General features: G+C 38.5%; 1 pseudogene; it reads right to left on the bottom strand.

Annotated features, from left to right (window-relative positions):
- Positions 1–13988: 13988 nt before the first annotated feature.
- On the bottom strand, positions 13989–14904 carry LOC101283625 (glyceraldehyde-3-phosphate dehydrogenase-like; annotated as a pseudogene).
- Positions 14905–21877: the final 6973 nt, after the last annotated feature.

Below are 21877 nucleotides of genomic sequence, written 5' to 3'. Positions count from 1 at the left end.
CATAAATGTGTGTTGAATTTTGTTGAAAGCTTTTTCTGCATCTATTGAGATGATCATATGGTTTTTATTCTTCAGTTCGTTAATATGGTGTATCACATTGATTGATTTGCATATACTGAAGAATCCTTGCATCCCTGGGATAAATCCCAGTTGATCATGGTGTATGATCCTTTTAATGTGCTGTTGGAATCTGTTTGCTAGTATTTTGTTGAGGATTTTTGCATCTGTATTCATCAGTGATATTGGTCTGTAATATTCTATTTTTGTAGTATCTTTGTCTGGTTTTAGTATCAGGGTGATGGTGGCCTCATAGAATGAGTTTGGGAGTATTCCTTCCTATGCAGTTTTTTGGAAGAGCTTGAGGAGGATGAATGTAGCTCTTCTCTAAATGTTTGATAGAATTCACCTGTGAAGCTGTCTGGTCCTGGGCTTTTGTTTGTTGGAAGATTTTTAATCACAGTTTCAATTTCATTACTTGTGATTTTGTCTGTTCATATTTTCTATTTCTTCCTGGTTCAGTCTTGGAAGATTATACCTTTCACCTTTCTAAGAATTTGTCCATTTCTTCCAGGTTGTCCATTTTATTGGCATAGAGCTGCTTGTAGTAGTGTCTTATGATGCTTTGTATTTCTGCGGTTTCTGTTGTAACTTCTCCTTTTTCATTTCTAATCTTATTGATTTGTGTCCTCTCCCTCTTTTTCTTGATGAGTCTGGCTACAGGTTTATCAATTTTGTTTATCTTGAAGACCCAGCTTGTAGTTTTATTGATCTTTGCTATTGTTTTCTTTGTTTCTATTTCATTTATTTCTGCCGTGATCTTTATGATTTCTTTCCTTCTGCTAACTTTGGGTTTTGTTTTTTCTTCTGTCTCTAGTTCCATTAGGTGTAAGGTTAATTGTTTATTTGTGATTTTTCTTGTTTCTTGAGGTAGGATTGTATTGCTATAAACTTCCTTCTTAGTACTGCTTTTTCTGCATCCCATATGTTTGGATGTCGTGTTTTCGTCTGTAGGTATTTTTTGATTTCCTCTTTGATTTCTTCAGTGATCTCTTGGTTATTTAGTAACGAATTGTTTAGCCTTCATGTATTTGTGTTTTTTACATTTTTTTCCCTGTAATTGATTTCTGATTTCATAGCATTGTGGTCGGAAAAGATGCTTGATATGATTTCAGTTTTCTTAAATTTTCTGAGGCTTGATTTATGACCCAAGGTGTTATCCTGGAGAACGTTCCATGTGCACTTGAGTAGAAAGTGTATTCTGCTGTTTTCAGATGGAATGTCCTGTAAATATCAATTTAATCTACCTGGTCTATTTTGTCATTTAAAGCTTGTTTTTCCTTATAAATTTTCTGTCTGGATGATCTGCCCTTTGGTGTAAGTGAGCTGTTAAAGTCCCCCACTATCATTTGTTACTGTCAGTTTCCTCTTTTATAGCTATTAGCATTTGCCTTATTTATTGAGATGCTCCTATCTTCGGTGCATATATATTTATAATTGTTATATCTTCTTCTTGGATTCATCCCTCGATTATTTTGTAGTGTCCTTCCTTGACTCTTGTAACATCCTATATTTTAAAGTCTATTTTATCTGATATGAGTATTGCTACTGCAGCTTTTTTTGATTGCCATTGGCCTGGAATATCTTTTTCCATCCCTTCACTTTCAGTCTTTATGTGTCCCTAGTTCTGAAGTGGGTCTCTTGTAGACAGCATATATATGGGTCTTGTTTTTGTATCCATTCAGCGAGCCTGTGTCTTTTTGTTGGACATTTAATCCATTCACATTTAAGGTAATTATCGATATGTATGTTGCTATTACCATTTTCTTAATGCTTCTGGTTCGTTTTTATAGGTCTTTTCCTTCTCTTGTGTTTACTGCCTAGAGAAGTTCCTTTAGCATTTGTTGTAAAGCTGGTTTGGTGGTGCTGAATTCTCTTAGCTTTTGCTTGTCTGTAAAGGTTTTAATTTCTCTGTTGACTCTGAATGAGATCCTTGCTGGGTAGAGTAATCTTGGTTGCAGGTTTTTCACTTTCATCACTTTAAATATGTCCTGCCACTCCCTTCTGGCTTGCAGAGTTTCTGCTGAAAGATCAGCTGTTAACCTTATGGAGCTTACATTGTATGTTATTTGTTGCTTTTCCCTTGCTGCTTTTAATATTTTTTCTTTGTATTTAATTTTTGATAGTTTGATTAATATGTTTCTTGGCATGTTTCTCCTTGGATTTATCCTGTATGGGACTCTCTGCACTTCCTGGACTTGATTGACTCTTTCCTTTCCCATATTAGGGAAGTTTTCAACTATAATCTCTTCAAATATTTTCTCAGACCCTTTCTTTTTCTCTTTTTCTTCTGGGACCCCTATAATTTGAATGTTGGTGTGTTTAATGTTGTCTCAGAGGTCTCTGAGACTGTCCTAAATTCTTTTCATTCTTTTTTCTTTATTCTGTTCCATGGCAGCGAATTCAACCATTCTGTCTTCCAGGTCATTTATCCATTCTTCTGCCTCAGTTATTCCCCTATTGGTTCCTTCTAGTGTGTTTTTCATTTCAGTTATTGTATTGTTCATCTCTCTTTGTTTTTTCTTTAATTCTTCCCAGTGTTTTTTCTTTAATTCTTCCAGGTGTTTGTTCTTTAATTCTTCTAGGTCTTTGTTAAACATTTCTTGCATCTTCTCGATCTTTGCCTCCATTCTTTATCCAAGGTCCTGGGTCATCTTCACTATCAGTATTCTGAATTCTTTTTCTGGAAGGTTGCCTATTTCCACTTCATTTAGTTGTTTTTCTGGGGTTTTATCTTGTTCCTTCATCTGGTACATAGTCCTCTGCCTTTTCATTTTGTTTATCTTTCTGTGAATGTGGTTTTCATTCCGCAGGCTGCCAGATTGTAGTTCTTCTTGCTTCTGCTGTCTTCCTTTCTGGTGGATGAGGCTATCTAAGAGGCTTGTCCAGGCTTCCTGATGGGAGGGATTGGTGGTGAGTAGAGCTGTGTGTGGCTCTTGTGGACAGAGCTCAGTAAAACTTCAGTCTGCTTTTATGCTGATGGGTGAGGCTGAGTTCCCTCCCTGTTGGTTGTTTGGCCCGAGGCAACCCAACACTGGAGGCTACAGGCTCTTTGGTGGGGCTAATGATGGACTCCAGGGGGACTTATGCCAAGGAGTACTTCCCAGATCTTCTGTTGCCAGTGTCCTTGTTCCCATGGTGAGGTACAGCCACCCCCCACCTCTGTAGGAGACCCCCCAACACTAGCAGATAGGTCTGGTTCAGTCTCCTGTGGTGTCACTGCTCCTTCCCCTGGGTCCCAGTGCACACACTGCTTTGTGTGTACCCTCCAAGAGTGGAGTCTCTGTCTCCCCCAGGCCTGTCGAAGTCCTGCAATCAAATCCCGCTGGCCTTCAATGTCTAATTCTCTGGGACTTCCTGCTCCCCTTGCCGGACCTCCAGGGTGGGAAGGCTGGCATGGGGCTCAGATCCTTCACTACAGTGGATGGACTTCTGTGGTATATTTGTTTTCCAGTTTTATTGTGATTGCGCCCCTCTTACCGTCTCATTGTGGCTTCTCCTTTGTCTTTGGATGTGGGGTACCTTTTTTGGTGAGTTCCAGTGTCTTCTTGTCAATGATTGTTCAGCAGTTAATTGTGATTTCGGTGCTCTTTCAAGAGGGAGTCTTGTGTATTTAATTTTTAATATGGAGAGAGACCAAGTAAAAATGTAGCATAATCCAGCTTTATATTTTCTAGATATTCATCTTCAATTGTTCTTTTTTTTTTTTTTGCGGTACGCGGGCCTCTCACTGTGTGGCCTCTCCCGTTGCGGAGCACAGGCTCCAGACGCGCAGGCTCAGTGGCCATGGCTCACAGGCCTAGCTGCTCCGCGGCATGTGGGGTCTTCGCAGACCGGGGCACGAACCCGTGTCCCCTGCATCGGCAGGCAGACTCTCAACCACTGAGCCACCAGGGAAGCTCAATTGTTCATTTTTTACTCATTTATTTATAATGCCATCTTTGTCATATTTTAAATTCCCCTATATAGTTAACTATACTGTGATTTTCCTTTATACTTTTAAAATGAGAAACATTCATAGATTAATGTAACAATTTTCACATAATTTGTATATTTTGTAGCTATTTTACTAAATTTTAATTTATTTCTAGTAGGGAAGCAACTGAAATTTTTCATAAATAACTTGCTTCCTCATTTCCAGTATTTACATCTTACATTAGTTATCTTTGATTGACCAGCATTTAGAGATTAATTTTTAATATTATTTGTGTTAAAGAGCAAACTGTCTTCTTCTTACAAGAACAAATATTTTCAAGTCTTGCTGAGTTCAACTGTGTTTGGCATTTTCTGTTTTATTTATAGGTGATTAAGTTAAATCCATCTTACAGACCATTTAGGTAATGAAGTTGATATTGTTGCTCCATGAGTAATATTACTTCAGTAGCCAAATGTAATACCATCTATATCATATGCTCATAAATTAATGCATTATTGAACATGGCCTTGCATTGTGAACTGCAATCATATTGTTGGGTAAGAACAGATAGATGAGTATATTTCCTATGTCAGCTATTGTGGGGACTTATGTGTAATACTCAGAGATTTTCCTGAAGTTCAGTAATTTAGGGTTATTGACAATATCGCTTGTGTACCGAGTCCAGCTTTGGTAGGTGTGAAAATTAGTAGTAATTAATTAACTCATTTATTCATCTGTTCATTTACAGAGTGTAATGGTATTTTATTCCCAACTTGCACATTATACTGTAGCCAAGAATATATTCTATTCTGGGCAGAGTTTAATACCTCCAGGATACTGCATTGGTTTCTTGCTCAAATGCAGTTGTCCATTCCAACTGGATCAGTTTCACAGCATGGATCCTGTAAGCCCCCAGCCACATAATAACATAGTACACTTGAAAGTCTTTTTTTTATTTTTGAAAAAGCACATGTTATAATAAAGCAAAAGCAATACCTTGTATACCTCTGGGATTTACAAAAAATCAAATTCAGGCTATGTTATTGCTTTATATATGTATTTTCGTAATTTTGTAAATATAGTTGTACTGTAAAACCTGTGTACTCAAATGACCAATCACAATGAAATTTTTACATAAGAAAGCACATGAGTAGTAACATTGGGAGAATAGTGAAGGAGGCAGACATGAACAAAAAACTTAGAGCACACAATTCTAGTAAAGATATTTTGAGAGAAAGATGCACACACCTGTGCACACACTTGACCCATATTCCAATGAAGATATTTATGATCCAGAATGTCTGGTTTTCATAAGATGAATTGAGAGGTAGATCATAAATGTGTGAGTAGAATGCTTTTTCTTTATGGAAAAAGAAGCCTAAGGATTTTTCTTACAGTCCTACTGTTTTAAAACACAGGACTGGCTTGCCACCATTATAATTACCTAGTTTTAGTGTTATCCCACTTGACTTTCATATCCCCAAGTCTCCGCTCCACATCTGAATATAATAACTCAGACCAAGGCTTTGGAAACTTCCCACAGGAACAATTCCCTCAATTCTCATCTTCGTCGGATAATATGACAGCTTTATCCCTCACTACATCCACTATTATTTTTCAGTTCTCATTATTATACCTTTAATTCTATCTTACCCATTTATTTCTAGTTCTTTACAATTTCTCTTCCTAGTTACAAACTATTATCTCTCTTTTATTATGATTTTTCCCCTAATCATCTTCTATTATCTCTTATTTTAGTACTTGGCTTTCCCTCTTTGATGTCTTTTAGTTTGAACTTCAGGTAATTTGACCCTTTTTGTTAATTCTTTGATTTATCATGGATCCATTATCTATTATTTTTTTCTATCTTTCATCTTTTTCTATATATTGAAATTCACACAATTGTGTGGTTTAGCTGCAGCCGGCAGGGTGATGAGCTATGGAGAGCTGTCAGAAGGTGAACAAACAGGCTTTTATGATAAAAGGTTGAAGTAGAGCATACATGAGGTTAAAAAAAGCATTTATTATAGGATTTAGAGAATTGAATGTACATGACATGATTCTAAAAAAAGGAGAAAAAGTACACTGAGTAGGTAATGACATCATGACAAGAGGAAAGCACTATTTATCTCATCAAAGCTTAGTGAACTTAAATACTAAATCGCATAAAGCATGCGTTTTCAAAATAGTTTGTGGAAGCTTAGATCAGAAAATCCACGTTTGAAGTCTGTATGCATACGCCAGAAGCACTGGGTGTTGGAAATAGCACCTGACCTGGGAGGCAGGAGATTTCACCACTTGTTTAACCTTTTTCTTTTTGACTTTTATTTTTTCCTCTATAAAATGGAATTAATAGACCTTATTGCAATAGTTATATATCCTAGGGTCCTAGACTCTTGTCATACCATCTTTGTGGTAACGTCTGGAAGAAAGGTTAAAAACTTTCTATTCATATGTTCTTGAATTTAGGTAGACTTGAATATAAGTCTGGTCCTCTTGACAACTATCCTAAGCTGCCTCAATTTTCATATATTAAAAAAAAACTTTACTACATACAGTGATGCATTTAATCAAAACTCATGGGATGTAAAACGACGAGTTGTTAAAAATAAGTCCTATGAAGAATCTTAATAGGTACTTCCTTTGGCTCAGTAATTCTACTTCTAGTAATACATACAAAGGAAAAAAAAAATACAAAGTTAAGGGGAACCCTTTAACTTTAAATGCAAAAGTATTCAATGCAGTGTTTCCTTAAAATGAGGACATTTTTGAAATGATGTAGCTATCCAGTAGTAAGGAAATGGTTAAGTAAATTGTCATGAAGCATGTTTGAGAAGAGATCCAACATAAAAAATACTTTATTTTTAGGTAAAAAGCATGTTTCAACATTATGTAAATAATAGATCTTAATCGTGTTAAAATGCTTAGAAAGAAAACAAATAGAAAGGCAGAAATCAAAATAGTGTGTTTTGGCAATCTAGATGGCTTTGGGTACTTTTCTATTCTCTAAATGTTCTGTTATAAGATTGTTAATTTTTAATGGAGGGAACAGCAGCATACTCATTTAATAAAGCCAGTATAACTTTTTAGGAAATTCCCTGCATTCCTTCTATGTGGCAGGATTATATTTTTGAGACCTAAATGCCGTATCCTGAGGGATGTTTGAGAGCTGTAAATGTGAAACCCAAACTAAATCAAACCAAGCCAAATCTCAGAAAAGACAATCCCAGTCTAAGGGATTATACACATTGCCCTGAATTTTGTTTCTTAACATCTTATTGCCTATTGGATAATATAAGAAACAGTGAAGTAATCGGCGTTTATTGATCTGGAGTTTTATTTGCCTAATTATGTGTTCGCTCTAGACCCTGGTACTCAGCAGCCAGGTTCTGCACTTGCCCCTTCTGTTTCCTGTCATGTGTTGCTACCTCCACTTCTCAGCCAAAGCATACTGTTTATTTAGTGAAGCACTTTTGTGGGCAGAGTGCTGTCTTTCTGGGACCTGTTGCCTGCCCAGGTTAAAGGATTTTGGAAGCTTCTTATTTGTAATGCACTTTCCTGAAAAACTAATCATTAAACGTAGCGATGTAGGAAAAGCTAGTTGGAAGATGAGGGTAGAAGGAGAAAGCCTGTGTTACTATTGCTCCAAGTGACATGGTAACACAGAAAGTGAAATTTCAGGGATTTGGGGGGTCCTTATTTACTTTGATGCTAACCAGAGTTATGGTTACCTTGGCAACCCTCCAGCTACTGAACATCTAGGTAGGGAACATAGCAGATGCTTCACCCTCTTGTACTCCGCCATGGAGTCAGGAAAAATTAAGTCATGTTAAGTATAGCTCACATGCTCTATGCCTTTTATAGGTGGCTTTTAGAATAACATAATTTCTTCAGTCACATTTTCTCAAGTCATTATTTCTTTTTCCTTTTTATTTTCTTAAATGGCACAACTCAAAAGAAGCAACTACATTAGAAGCAGGAGAAATGTTCACAAGAGCAAAGTAGAAAGCACAGGCTAATTGAAATGATATGAGAAGCCTTTCAAACTCTTCTCCAAAATAGAAATCGGGTTCACTGTATTTAAAAATCCCTGGAAGGGGTTTCCTCATCACGTTTCTGTTTTCAGCTCATTGACTTCTAGCGATGTGCAAATATACTGGATAAGAGAAAAAGCTGCTGTTTTAAAATCAACCCCACTATGAGTTTGAATATTCTGCAGAATTGAGAGATGTTGGTCTAAGCACTATGCCTTTCTGCCAACCTCTACTCATGTATAAAATGAAGATGCTACCACATAATCGTGGAGAAGCTTGCTGCTCCAAGTGTGCGTCTGAGGACCATCAGCATCAGCACTGAGTGGGAGCTTATTGAGAGAAGCTTTGAGTGCACAGCCCAAGTCATGTTGTCTCATATCCCCCAGGCCTTCTGGATCATAATCTGTATTGTAACAAGGTCCCCAGGTGATTTGAGATGCACAATATAATTTGAGAGGCACTGGTGGAGATCCTGACAGCATGTCTTGGCTCATGGCAGACGCTCAAAAACTAACCATCCTGTTCTCCTTCCATGTAGCAGATAGAACTTTACTCTTGCTTCAAAACAAGTGGACCATATTTTTAAGGCTACGCAAAAAACCCAAATGGCCATCCTTCACCTCCCTTTGTCATTGTGGATTTTTCCCAGATTTGATATTCTGTTCTTCTGTGCAATTTAACACTTTATTTTTTAAAATTTTGGGCTGTGTTGGGTCTTCGTTGCTGTGTGCAGGCTTTCTCTAGTTGTGGCAAGCAAGGGCTACTCTTCATTGTGGTGCATGGGCTTCTCATTGTGGTGACTTCTCTTGTAGCAGAGCACGGGCTCTAGGGTGCGTGGCACAGTAGTTGTGGTACACAGGCTCAGTAGTTGTGGCGCATATGCTTAGTTGCTCCACGGCATGTGGGATTTCCCAGACCAGGGCATTGACAGGCGGATTCTTAACCACTGCGCCACCAGGGAAGCCCTTAACACTTTAATCTAGCATTAAACCCAAAATGTGCTTAATTAGTAAAATTATATGCATCATTACCTAATCCAAATGCTTAGCTTTTGGAGGTATTTATGACACATTAAATTCCAATCTACATGCGGGAAGCCTAAGTTAACGTAGCTATACTAAAATCACAATTAAATATTTGAAAAGTAAGTTGAAGAATGAGGAGATTTTTTGGTAAATTCTAAATTTTTATGAAGTCTGGAATATTTGAGGGCTTTGAGTCACATTTCATGCCTGTCTTTGACCCTCTTTAGCAAGGGACTTGCTACGGTTTATAAAAATGTAATAGAAATAATATGAACTACCTAATCCAGGGTCAGTGAAAGTAGTTACATTTGCCCCTCTGTTATCATGTTTGGAAATGATTGCTTCTTAGATGGACAGGCATCTGCACAGACCCACACACAGGTATATGAGAAGGCCTTCAATACATAAAAATTATATAATCTTATTCATCACCGTTCACTTTAAAAATTAGGAAAAAGTTTGAATCATTGAATAAATAAATGCAGTTAGATTATTATTTTCAAATATATACAGTGATTTGAATAAGTCATTTAACAAAGTGTTCCCAAGTAGAGATCCTCAGGGACCAGCTTTAATGAAAACTGAAGATGCTTCTGTAATTAACGATCATGTGCATTAAAATTTTACTTTCTTAAACAGTATAAGTGTGCTTTCTGCCAGGCTTATCTCATCTTAGTGATAGCAGGATCCTTTCTCACCTGGTTAATGCTGGTGACAATCTATCACCTCCCCCTTCTACTATCCCACCATGAGCAGGAATGTCATCCACACCAAAAGATGATGGTAGATATTCGATATTGAAGTTCTCACAAGAAAGAGATTAGCCTGCATGTATCAGAGATGTCCTGACCCCAACAATCTTTTTTTCTTTCTTTTAACATACTCATTAACTGAGAAAAGTTTCAAGTTCAGACTTTAACCAAGAAAATTTCTCTCACATTCCAAATTAGCAGAGCACATATTGACAAACTTTTAAGTTAGAGAACTTGGTAGTCACTTTCCTCACCATGAATGACAAATATAATTATATAGAATAAACCCTCTAGCATTTCTTCCTTTGGCAATTACTATGAGTTGTGTCTGGGGATACAGAGTCTAGCCCTGGCCCCCTGAGTCTTGTAGAATTGACTGGGTCACTTAGCCACTTACAGCCTATTTTCTAGGGAGTAGGGACTCTGTCCTGTTCACTGATGTGTCTTATTGCCTAGAAGTGTAACTACCCTATACATTGAATAAACAAATCTATTAAACCTGCTCTGTCCATCTCTTTACAGGGAGAGTTGAGAGCAGAGCTTCCCAACTGGGGTGACCTGTCCCACTAATAGCCCCAGTTGGTGACAGGTCTGCTGAAATACTGTTCCCCTCAACCTGGGGGCAGCAGGGCAGGGCCTGGGGCAGCTGGAACTCTGAGGACATTCTCTTAGCAGCTTCTTCCAGTAGCTCAATGGCTCTACAAATAAAGTGTTACCATTTTGTATGTGTGTCATGGCATAGAAAACATTGGAAAGCCCTTCTTTAGAGCAAGAGTGATAAACACAAAATGTCTACAGGGACCAGGCAGTTAATTTGAGTGAATCAAGCCTGGCATAAATATCTACTAGGTGTTAGTTTGGCCCTGGTTTAGAAAGCAGACATAATGAACATGAAAATGTTATATCAAACTGAAATTGATCATGGGAACTTAAATCCTGAAGGCATCAGACACAGATATATAATATAGAAAGTGAACATCTTCATGGAATTATTAATATATTTCTGATTTGAGTTACACAGATATCAGCCTCTGAAACATACGGAATTAGAATGCCATACTTCTGCCTGTTAGTTTTATCCTCTGAACCTCTACCCTTTTTGGTCCTCATTTGTTTTTCCATGTATTCCACCTTTTCTATTACCAATTAGAGTTCATTTCTCTCACGTCTATTCCAAGCTTGCACATGGAAATGCACACGCCAATTTGTGTCATAATTTTTATTTTGTGGCCTCATCGTGTGTTTTTAGTCCTGGATACCATAACTCCTTTTTTTCCCATCTTTTATGTAAGTGCCTAGAAAGCACCAGGCATTATACTAAAGTCTTGGGAAAAAGATTAATATGACATGAATTGTGTCTTGAGAAGCTCATATTATAGTAGAAGGAGACTGTATGATAAACCTTTAATGAAAATAATAATAAAATTTTATTGAGAGGTAATAAAATTCCTTGGGTACTAGGAATTTTTCTAAGCAAATTTGCACTTATCATCTCATTTAATCCTCATGAAATACATGTTTAGATCCTATTTGCTAATCCAAATTTTCTGAAAGCTACCAAAGGGATGCTAGGATTTCAGGACAGTAAATTCCAAGATGGTGGACAGTCTTGATACATTTTCTTGATACGTTCTTACTATATGCACTCAGCTGCCCTTGCATTCCTGGTCTTTCTCTCATTCCAAACACACAGGTACTTGCATAGCCATGATCTGTGCATATGTAAGGGTTTATTATGGTTTGGGTTTGGCATGCTTCCATATTTAAAGGATGTCAGAGAATCTCAGGATATACGTGTGTGTGCATATTTATACACAAACTATAATTTATTAAGAGTTACCAATGAAGAAGGAATTCTCTGTAGGGTATCGCCACTACTCACAGTAGTCCTGCAAGGTAATAATAACAATCTCCATTTTAAAAATGAAGCTAAGGGCTTCCCTGGTGGCGCAGTGGTTGAGAGTCCGCCTGCCAATGCAGGGGGCACGGGTTCGTGTCCCGGCCCGGGAAGATCCCACATGCCGCGGAGCGGCTGGGCCCATGAGGCATGGCCGCTGAGCCTGCGCGTCCGGAGCCTGCGCTCCGCAACGGGAGAGGCCACGACAGTGAGAGGCCCGCGTACCACAAAAAAAAAAAAAAAAAAGAAGCTTAAAGGGAGTAGGCAGTTTGTCCAACTTCACATAAATAGTAAGTACCAAAGCTTAGATTCATATTCATATTTGACTTTAAAATCTAGGTTTAGCCATTGCTTCTCTCTTACTTAAAGTAATTTAGTCCAGCCATTCATCTGATACTCATAACACATCTGCAACTTCCCTGTCAAGTGGTAAAACAGCTTATGCCTTCAAAATGGAAATGACAGAGTTCCTATGTCATCTAGAGACACCTTGGACAGCTCTTGGCTTTGAAAGTTAAAATATCATAAAGTTGAAAACATCTTAAAAATGAAATCCTTCTTCCAATGAGGATGTTCAGATTCTGTCCCTTGAACTATGTAGACGTTGTTTCTTTTTTCTTTTTTTAGCAATCCTTTTGTCTTCTCTGAACTTTCCTTTTTTCAAGAGTAACTATCTCTGGTTCTTCATCTGGTCTTCGTAGTGCAGTTTCTATTCTCTTCCCTTTCCCTGTTCCTCTTGGAACATGTCCAAAGTTAATAAACCAAGTGTGATGTGCTCAGCCAGCTCTTCATCCTCTTTCTTCTAGTAACAGATTCTGCTTTTCCCCACACCCTAGGCAGCCACTGGCCAAGAAAGTGATCATATGACAAAATCATGGCCAACCATATTACCCCATCTCTCTGACAGTAGTGATTCGGACAAAGGTTTCTATATGGCTACAGCATGGCCAAACAGAATTCTTCTCAGGGATTGCCGTCAGGGTACAGGGCCAGAAGCTTTCTCTTTCCACTGTAACAGCTAAGCTGAGACTCTTGATAGTAATGGTCCCTGACAGTGGTGAAGGCCTGTATGAAATAACAGAGGGTAAGACCAGCATGCAAAATGAGCAGTGATAAGCAGAGATGAGAAATTCGCTCTGAGACCCTGTTTTCCATCCCTCAAGTCAAGGTTCTAGCAGCTCTTTCTCCAGGTTTGTAGGTTACCTGAAAACTCTTCTCAGCCCTGTAAGCCAAAAAATTCCTTTCTTGCATATGGAGTCTCTGTCATTAACAAGGAAAAAATCCTGATCAATGCACCCCATATTAAGGTATAGAGTTTGGAACTGAAAATACTGAAAAAAACAAGCGTGCCACCTCCCTTTCTTCAGATAATCTTATCCTACAGTAAGACCTCAGAATCTTTTCATTTTCTCAGCAGCCACGTCAACACTCCTGACTCAGAATGAGCTTGTTAACAAATAAAATACCTATGAATTTCATATTTAATCTGATGTACTAATGAGTTTAGATTCTTTTAGAGCCCGATTCTAGAGTCCAACATATTTGTTCTTTCTCCAGCTTCATGTAATTTGCATATTTGAAAAGCTTGTACTTCCTGACTATAGCTTGGTGACCTTGGACCAATCTTTCAATTTAGGTAATGTAAAATTTGAAAACTATCTATCTTTTTGGTTATTGTGGGGATAAAATTCATGTCAGGGGATTAGCACAATGCCTAACACATAGTAGGTGCTCAAGTGTGGTAGCTATTTTTAAAAAGAAAGAAAAAAAAAAAGAGAGACCTTTGATAAACAATAGAAAATTGTGCTCTAGGAATTAATCAGTTCAGTAACTGGGATCTTTGATATGGTTGTTAGGCACTTACTTATGAATCTATTTCCCTGTACGATTATCCAGGTTATGTTTCTGTTTTGACTGTGCCAAATGCCTTGCTTAATCCAGATGAACATAAGCCACCTCTTTAGAATTTTTGTCCAAAGGAGAATGAAGCTAGTCTGACCTGACTCATCCTTTATAAACTCCTCCTACTTCTGCGGATCTCCACTTTCATTTCTAATGTTCGCAGACTATCTCTTTTTTTTTTTCCTTTCCTTTTTGACTGTGCACATTGTTCTTTATTGATGATACATGACCAGGTAGGGCTCCCTAATCCTCTCCCTCTTCTTCAGGAGCTCTGGGATGGAAACTGTTGAGGATGGGATATTCTCAGTGTGTTGGGGGATTGAGTTGGGGCAAGAACTCCTTAGGAACTGAGGGCTTCTTTCTTCCTTATCTTGTTTTCACTGAGGCTGGTGGTCCAGGGATCTCTTACTCCTTGGAAGCCATATGGACCATAAAGCCCACCACCCTTTTGCTGTAGCCAAACCCATTGTCATAACAGGAAATGTGTTTGACAGAGCAGCCACCGAGGGCAGTGCCAGCCCAGCATCAAAGGTGAAAGTGGGAGTATCACTGTTAAAGTCGCAGGAGGCAGCCCGTCCTCAGTGTAACCCAGGATGTCCTTTAGGGGGCCCTCTATTGCCTGCTTCACCACCTTCTTTCTCAATGTCATCACATTTGGTGGCTTTCTCCAGACCACAGGTTAGATTCTTGACTCATTGGAGCTGGGATTTGGGATCTGGGAGGCCATGCCAGTGAGCTTCCAATTCAGCTCAGGGGTGACCTTGCCCACAGCCTTAGCAGTGCCCATAGAAGCAGGGATGATGGTCTTCTGGGCAGCCCCACAGCCATAATACCACAGCTTCCCAGAGGAGCCATCTGCGATCTTCTGGGTGGCAGTGATGGCATAGACCGTGGCCATGAATCCCTCCATCATGCCAAAGTCATCATGGATGACCTTGCCCAGAGGACCCAAGCAGTTGGTGGTAGAGGAGTCATTGCTGACAATCTTGAGGTTATTGTCATACTTCTCATGATTTATGCCCAAACATGCGGACATCGGCAGAATGGACAGAGATGAGGATGACCCTTTTGGCTCCATCCTTTCATAAGCCCCAACCTTGTCCAAGTTAGTGAAGACATCAGTGGATTCTACAACGTATTTAGCACCAGCATCACCCCATTTGATGTGGGTGGAAGCTTGCTCCTAGAAGATGAAGATGGGCCTTCCGTTGATGACAAGCTTCCCATTCTCAGCCTGATTGTGTCATAACTTGCAATGGGTGGAATCATACTGGAGCATGTAGACCATGTAGCTGAGGTCAGTGAAGGGGTCATTGATGTGCAATATCCATTTTGACAGAGTTAAAAGCATCCTGGCGACCAGGCATCCAATGTGGACAAATCGATTTACTCTGACCTTCATGACTGTCTCAGGGATGGGGCCAGTATTGCACAAGAAGATGCAACTGTCTGTCAAAGAGGGAAGAGCAGAGAGCCCCACTTCTTTAATAATTATGAAATTGTGCTTGAGATTCACCTGAGGCTTTAAGGTCTAAAGTTTGTATGTAGCTAATTACTGTTCTTTTTAAAAAATAAGAACCACTGTTTATTTGCAGCCTTGTGGCACCAAGACCGTCGAAAACAGCACAATAATTTCAAACACAGGTTTTTTAGTAGCCTGAAATGTAGCCTCATTTAATTCAACAGGTGCTTTCCTATAATTCATCCAACTACACATAATAGGAAGTTCCTCTTACCAATAATGTTCGTTATGCTTTTTTTTCAGTCTGAAGATCATTCTCAACACATAAAAATTATGTATATATAAAAATATATGAATATATGTATATAATTTTATTAGTTCATAAAAGAAATCATTACATGTCAAAATTTCAAGTTTACTTTACTACCCTTGCTCTGGAAATTGGCATCTGTGCATCTAGGGTTATAAATGTTATTCCCTGCTTGCTCTCAACTGTTTTCGTGAGTGAATCACTGGGCACCACCTACACTTTGTTCTCATGTCAGACCTGCAGTCCTCCATAATAGCAGTCAGTCTCACAGGTTTATCTGTGTACTTTTTTCCTTTCTTTCACATCCAATTTAATCATTTGATTATGCCAGATACAGTTTAGACAAATACATTCTTCCTTGCCCTTATGAAAGTCACTCTAACTGAGCTTGTCAAGTGAAGCTTTACCTTAGAGGCACCTATATTCATACAAATTAAGATATGGTCAATAATTATAATAAATTCCTGTTCATTAACAGTTCCTAATTTATTATTACTCCTTAAGATACTGTTGTTTTTAATTGTTTTCATGTTTTTCATAACTGAATCACACATTTTTGCCTTACGTAGCATCAAGTCAACAAGCCTTATCAAGTTAGTGGGGGGAGACATTGTCTGTCTCTGTCTAGGCTAGGTGCCTCACAGACATCTCAGTAACAGAAGTATTTCGTTGTGTAGGACACTTGTTTTATCAAATTAAATGCATATTAGAGAGCTAACTGGGAAAAAATAAAATTACAACCTCACAAAGCCATTAATTAAAGTTATCATAAGAAAGGATTATGATGACTTTCTCTTGCACATTAGACTGTGTGCTTTTGTTTTTCTTTTTTGTTTCTTCCTTTTCTTCCCTTATCCTTTCAGGTGGCCTGGAATTCAGGATAATTGCAATTGCCCCTCATTATTATGCTCTTGTATCTTGTAACTACCGAACATAGGTTCGACTGCTCACTGCTCACATGCCAATAATTCTAGAGGCAAATGTCCCTAGAAAAGAAGGTTGCTTTAATCAGAAAAGCTGGCTATCTGGGGAGACGGTGGACTTGTGTCCAGAGACCAGCTCCGAAGATTCTCCTCAGTCATGACAGTTTTTAAAGGGAAAAATGCGGGGGGAGGAGGAAGAATCTCAGTGAATCATCAAGGCAGGAGGTTGGGTTCTGCCTCTCCATTGAGTGCAGACTGGCTTTCTCTTCAGATGTTATCTAGCCTGAGTGATCTGCCTGCAGCATTGCTTAGAGGGGCTACTGGGGGAAGAGAGCTAGTCTTCTTTTTATCTAGGAAAAGAATCAACAGGTTAGACAAGGCATGGTGTGCATTCGGGAGAGCATAAGTCGTGAGTTAGTTTCAATTGCTTAGTGATCACATTCCTTAATTAGGTCCTTTTAAGGTTAGAGGGGAACAGAAATAGGCAAACAGGAAAGGGGCAAAAGAGCTGCTTTCATTGTAATCTCCTTTGCCTCTCTGCTTGCTTCCCGTCCTCCACAGCTTATAGGTGGAGGCAAGTATAATGCCACTCAGTGTCATTGCTTGGAAGTTTAAAATTTCAACACAATCAACTAAAGCATCAAATACAAAATACAAACCATCAGCATGCATTATCTACAAGACTTATCTGCAGATTGGTTAGAAAGGAAAGAAAAAAAGAGAAGAAATATTGTCTAGGCACACTTCTTCCCTTCTAAAAATCTGGGTCTAGTTTTTCCGAATGAAAGTGAATAGAGTCAATGCTAGGAAAGGTGGTACTTAATGTTTACCTCCCTTTCTTCCCAAATAGGCTTCACTGGATTCAGATTTAATTATTTTATTCTTCCCTTTGGTAGTAAACAGATACTCTTTGGTCCCATTTTCTGATGATTGCACCCTGATTTTTCCTTGAGAAAGTACTACTTTCTCATTCTCTCAGTTTATGGGATCCGGATGAACATTGCACACAGGAATGGCTTCCCTCTGCCTAGGGATGAACACTAATCCAAGTTGGTCCATTTAGAGCTAGTACTGGGGGCTTCTGATGAAAAGAACAGAAAAGCAATGTTCTTTCTCATGCAGTTGCCAAGAGAGTATAATGCAAATTAAAAGCCTTGACATCTATTTTGCCAGCAAGAGGAAGTATGAAGCTAAGAAGGAAGCCCACACAGCGCAAAGCATAGCCGAGAGATGAAAAGAACAAGTCTTAGTCTTGATGAGGACTTTTGAGTACCTGGATTCAGCTGCTCCTAAAGCCACTTATTTCTAAGAATCTTGAGCTACGTAATATATTAAAGGCCTGTTTTTGTTTAATCGTGTGGAGATGGAAGGTTTTCCTATCTCTTACGAATGAAAGAATCTTGCCTCATACATAATTTTCCTCCCAAAACATCTCTCTTCATCTTCCTGAGCACTGAAAGACATATCATTTATCTGCTGTTTGTTTTTCCACCTTGTAAAAAAAAAAGTACACTTAGAGACCTGTTTGTCTGTATTGCCTCTTCTCATTAGCCTCATTCTCATGTCATGCTCATTTTTTGAAAATCTTATTACTGTATTCCCTGGGTCCTGAAAAGTGATTGGCCCAATACTAGTAAGCATTCCTCCACATTTCTCTGTCTCCTGTATTGGAATTTTCCCACTCACATAGCCTTTAGCTCATCATGTAACTTCTCAGAGTTACTTATCTGATTTACATATCCTTTCTTGGTTATATGTGAAATCCAGTCATTTTACTCTAACTTTTAAATTTAGTGTAAAAATAAAGGCCTTGTTAATTGAGAAGGAAATTGAAATTAATGTCTTTATTATGAGGGAGGGGGACCTTAGGAGCTCAGTGTCTTAAATATCGAGTTGATTTCCTCACCTGCAAAGACTTTAGTGTCAGTATTTAAAATTTGTAGTTCATTAAAAATTAAATTTTAGAATACTAAAAGTATTACAGTTTATTCATGTATTTTTAAAAATTTAAATCTTATTTATCCAATTGTTAATTATTCTTAATAGCATAAAAGGGTCTTTATTTATTTATTTTTCTAATTCACTAATTCTCTTTTCTGAGACAAAAAATCAGGATACTTCTCTTCACACTTCCCTTGGTACTATTCCTTCCCTCCTCCTCCGGCTTTCTCCCCCACTCCTCCTTCTTTATCTGACTAGATTCTTTCAAAGAGCCTACTTTACATTTGAATTGCAACACATACGTTTTAAAAACTGGTGGTAAAGTAGCAGTATGTTTCCTATTCATTTCTTTTAATTTTCCATAATTTGGATCTCAATGAGCTGTTATCATATACAAACAGCCTGGCCCCTTGAGATGTTCTGGGATGAAGATAATTTGTACACATTGTGATTGTTAATAGAGAATTTGTTGTACAACATATTCTTTACAATGCAGTGAAGATAATTATAATTGGGGGCACAAACTAAAACCTGCTCCAGCTAGGAAATTGTTCAGATACACATGTTATTTTTATGCATCTCCTGGGGAAAGGGCAGGCCATGTCAAGGACTTACATTTGATATTAAAATATCAAATTGTCAAATGATAACACCTTCAGGGAAACATGCTTAACTACCTATTCAAATTACATTTTAAATATTTCTCTCCAAGTGAAAATGTATCATTTTTAATATCCTGAGGCTGTTTGTCAAGGTGGTTAAAAGGGTGAGAAGCTATTAAGAAAAGCACATTTTTGAAAAGGACACATAATCTCTGCATTGTGTGTAAATTATGGTAGCAAACCAAGTCCAGAAACATATACATGGAAGGAATAAAGAAGAAAAAATAGTTGTGATGAATAGGGAGGAAAATGAAGTGAAAGTGTGACAAAGCATCTTTTTTTAAATTGTGGGAAATGTCCTTCGTGAGACGACTGAATTTGGAGAGGAATCCAGGGAAAAGAGAAATGCCAGGCATATTGTCTTTCCTTTCAACCAATGTAAAGGATACTGTTGTGAGCCACACTGGCCCCTTTTCAGGACTGAAGGAATTATGCCCGCAGTTGCTGGGAGAATGACTGCTGACAGCTCTTAACTGCTAACCCTCTCCAGAAATCGCCCTAGGCTAGAGAGAGCTGCCTCTGATGGAACAGCCTGTATCCCATGACTGGTTGGTCCCTGAGGCCAGAGGTCCAGACTCCTTGACGCAGGGAGAGCTAACTCTGGAGGGTTTTCCCAGCTTCCCTGTGGGGACAGCTGCAACACTTGCTGAAGATGAATCTGCCCAACTTCTCTCTGCCCAACTCTGCTTCCTTCCTGTCCCTTGCCCTCCCCAGGTGTGGATCCTGAGGACCTCAAATAAACGTCTTGCATGTTAATCTCCAACTCAGGGCTTCCCAGGAAGCCGTCTGCCACAACGTATGCAATTATTTCTCTGGTTGCTATTGTTTATTGAGGAAATATTATGCATTAAGGACAGTGTATGCACTTTACATGGATTATTTATTTTGATCCTCATGGATTCCAAGCCACTGGAGTTAGCTATGGAATGGTAATGGTGGTCTCATGGAATATGCCTGCTCAACGGACCAGATTTGAGTATTGTCAACCAAGGAAGCTGTCATTTCTTTGTTTAAACCCATCACTCTTAGATTAATGTATAACATCTGTTTTTTGTTCCTAACCACTCCTCTAATTTCCTGCCACTCCTACCTTGCTTCCTATGATGATCCACACGCTCTACCTTTTTTCAGTTCCTGTAACTCAGCAAACCCCTTGCAACTTCATGGCCTTTGAAGATGCCATTCTGTTGACAAAGGATACTGTTTTACCCAATGTTTCTACCCCGTTTGTCAGTTTAACTACCATTTATCATTCACTGTTCTCTGAATTTCATTTTTCTCAGAAAACATCCTCTGAAATACAGATTAGTCAAGTTTGACTAATATATAAACCCTCTTAGCAGCCAGGCCTTCTTTGGGGCGCTTGTCTCAGTTGTAACTGAACGATTCCATGCACATTTTTCTGTGAAGTAGGTACCTATTTAAAGGGAAGGCTGATGGGGTAAAGACATGTGCAGTGAGCTACATGAGGTCAAGGACCATTATCTCTCTTATTTACCACTGTGACTTCAGTACCAAGCTCTGGACTTGGCATTTCTTAGATATGTGTAGAAATCACAGAAATTTATTTCTCTGCCTTTTTTTTCCCTCTGCTTGCATTTTTTTTTTTTTTCCCAGTACGCAGGCCTCTCACTGTTGTGACCTCTCCTGTTGCAGAGCACAGGCTCCAGACGTGCAGGTTTAGCGGCCATGGCTCACGGGCCTAGCCGCTCCGCGGCATGTGGGATCTTCCCGGACCGGGACACGAACCCGTGTCCCCTGCATCGGCAGGCAGACTCTCAACCACTGTGCCTCCAGGGAAGCCCTCTGCTTGCATTTTTAACCATAATCTTTTTCTCCCCTTTCCTTGCTAAGATGAACACACATATACATATGGACATGTGTGTATATGTAGGGGTGTGTGTGTGTGTGTGTGTGTGTGTGTGTGTGTGTGTGTTGGTATAAAATCTTCAGATTCAGTTTCAAATTAACTTTTTGTCTTAGAATAAACACTCCCTTTAAGCTGACTTTATATATTCCTGTTTTGATATGAAAAATAGAGACTCTATATCCAGTATTTCAGGATATGCCTCACAGCTTCCTCTAGTTACGTGAGTATGTTGCCATTTCCAAAGTCTTTGAACAATTAGATTTAATCACTTATTTCTACTGTACACAATGCTATAATACACAAGAGCTTATAGCTATAAAACAAACTATTTTTGTATTTTTAATTGACTTTATTTCCTAGGATAGACCAAAGAAATGCTTGTAAGAGATCAGTAAGCCCTCTCTGGATTGAAAAATTTTTAAAAACTTAAAGTCCTTCAGCAACTTAAAGTGATAATGGATCTTTAATTTCTTTAAGTATTTTGATTTCTCTGAGTTCCCAGTTGGCTTTGAAGACTCAGGTACAAGTAAAAATATTATCAACCTAGAAAGTGAGTGTGGCTAGCTGGGTTTGGTTTTCTTCAGTCTTTCAGGAAATGACAAAACGGTCAACCTTTTGAGAGAACTTAACTTTATGTTCCTATATTCAATGCTGACACTGCTAAAAATGAATCATTAAATGTGAGATGAAGGCTAAATGGAAAAATGTTTAACCAACTGTCCTTTCCCAGTGCTACATTTATAAAAAACTATATTTTGGATATACAGAATATATTTCAATGGCTAGGATATAAGAGGACCAAAAAAGATATGTGTCCATTGTTGAAATTCATTTATAAAAGCATTTTGCATACTTATAGAAACAAATTTTGATGACTGGAATGGTATGTACAGGGGATAGGAAGGGGAGGTTCTTCATTAGTTAACTGAATGAAAGATTTCTTATAAAGTGCAATAATGGCGCTCATTACGTACTTCAAGAAGAGGAATTGAATTCAACATGGAAGGAAAAAAGCTAATTCATCCTTTTTGTAAATCCATGAGCTTTGGTTGCATGAAATAATAACCTTACTTACATAGAATTCAATTAAAAGAGGCTTTCAGTTAATCAGATTTATGTTCCCAGA

Source organism: Orcinus orca, chromosome 8 (genome assembly GCF_937001465.1).
Source record: "Orcinus orca chromosome 8, mOrcOrc1.1, whole genome shotgun sequence".
In the NCBI taxonomy this organism is placed as follows: Eukaryota; Metazoa; Chordata; class Mammalia; order Artiodactyla; family Delphinidae; genus Orcinus; species Orcinus orca.
Note: the sequence above shows the minus strand (reverse complement) of the source record. Positions and strands in the feature narration are given on the sequence as shown.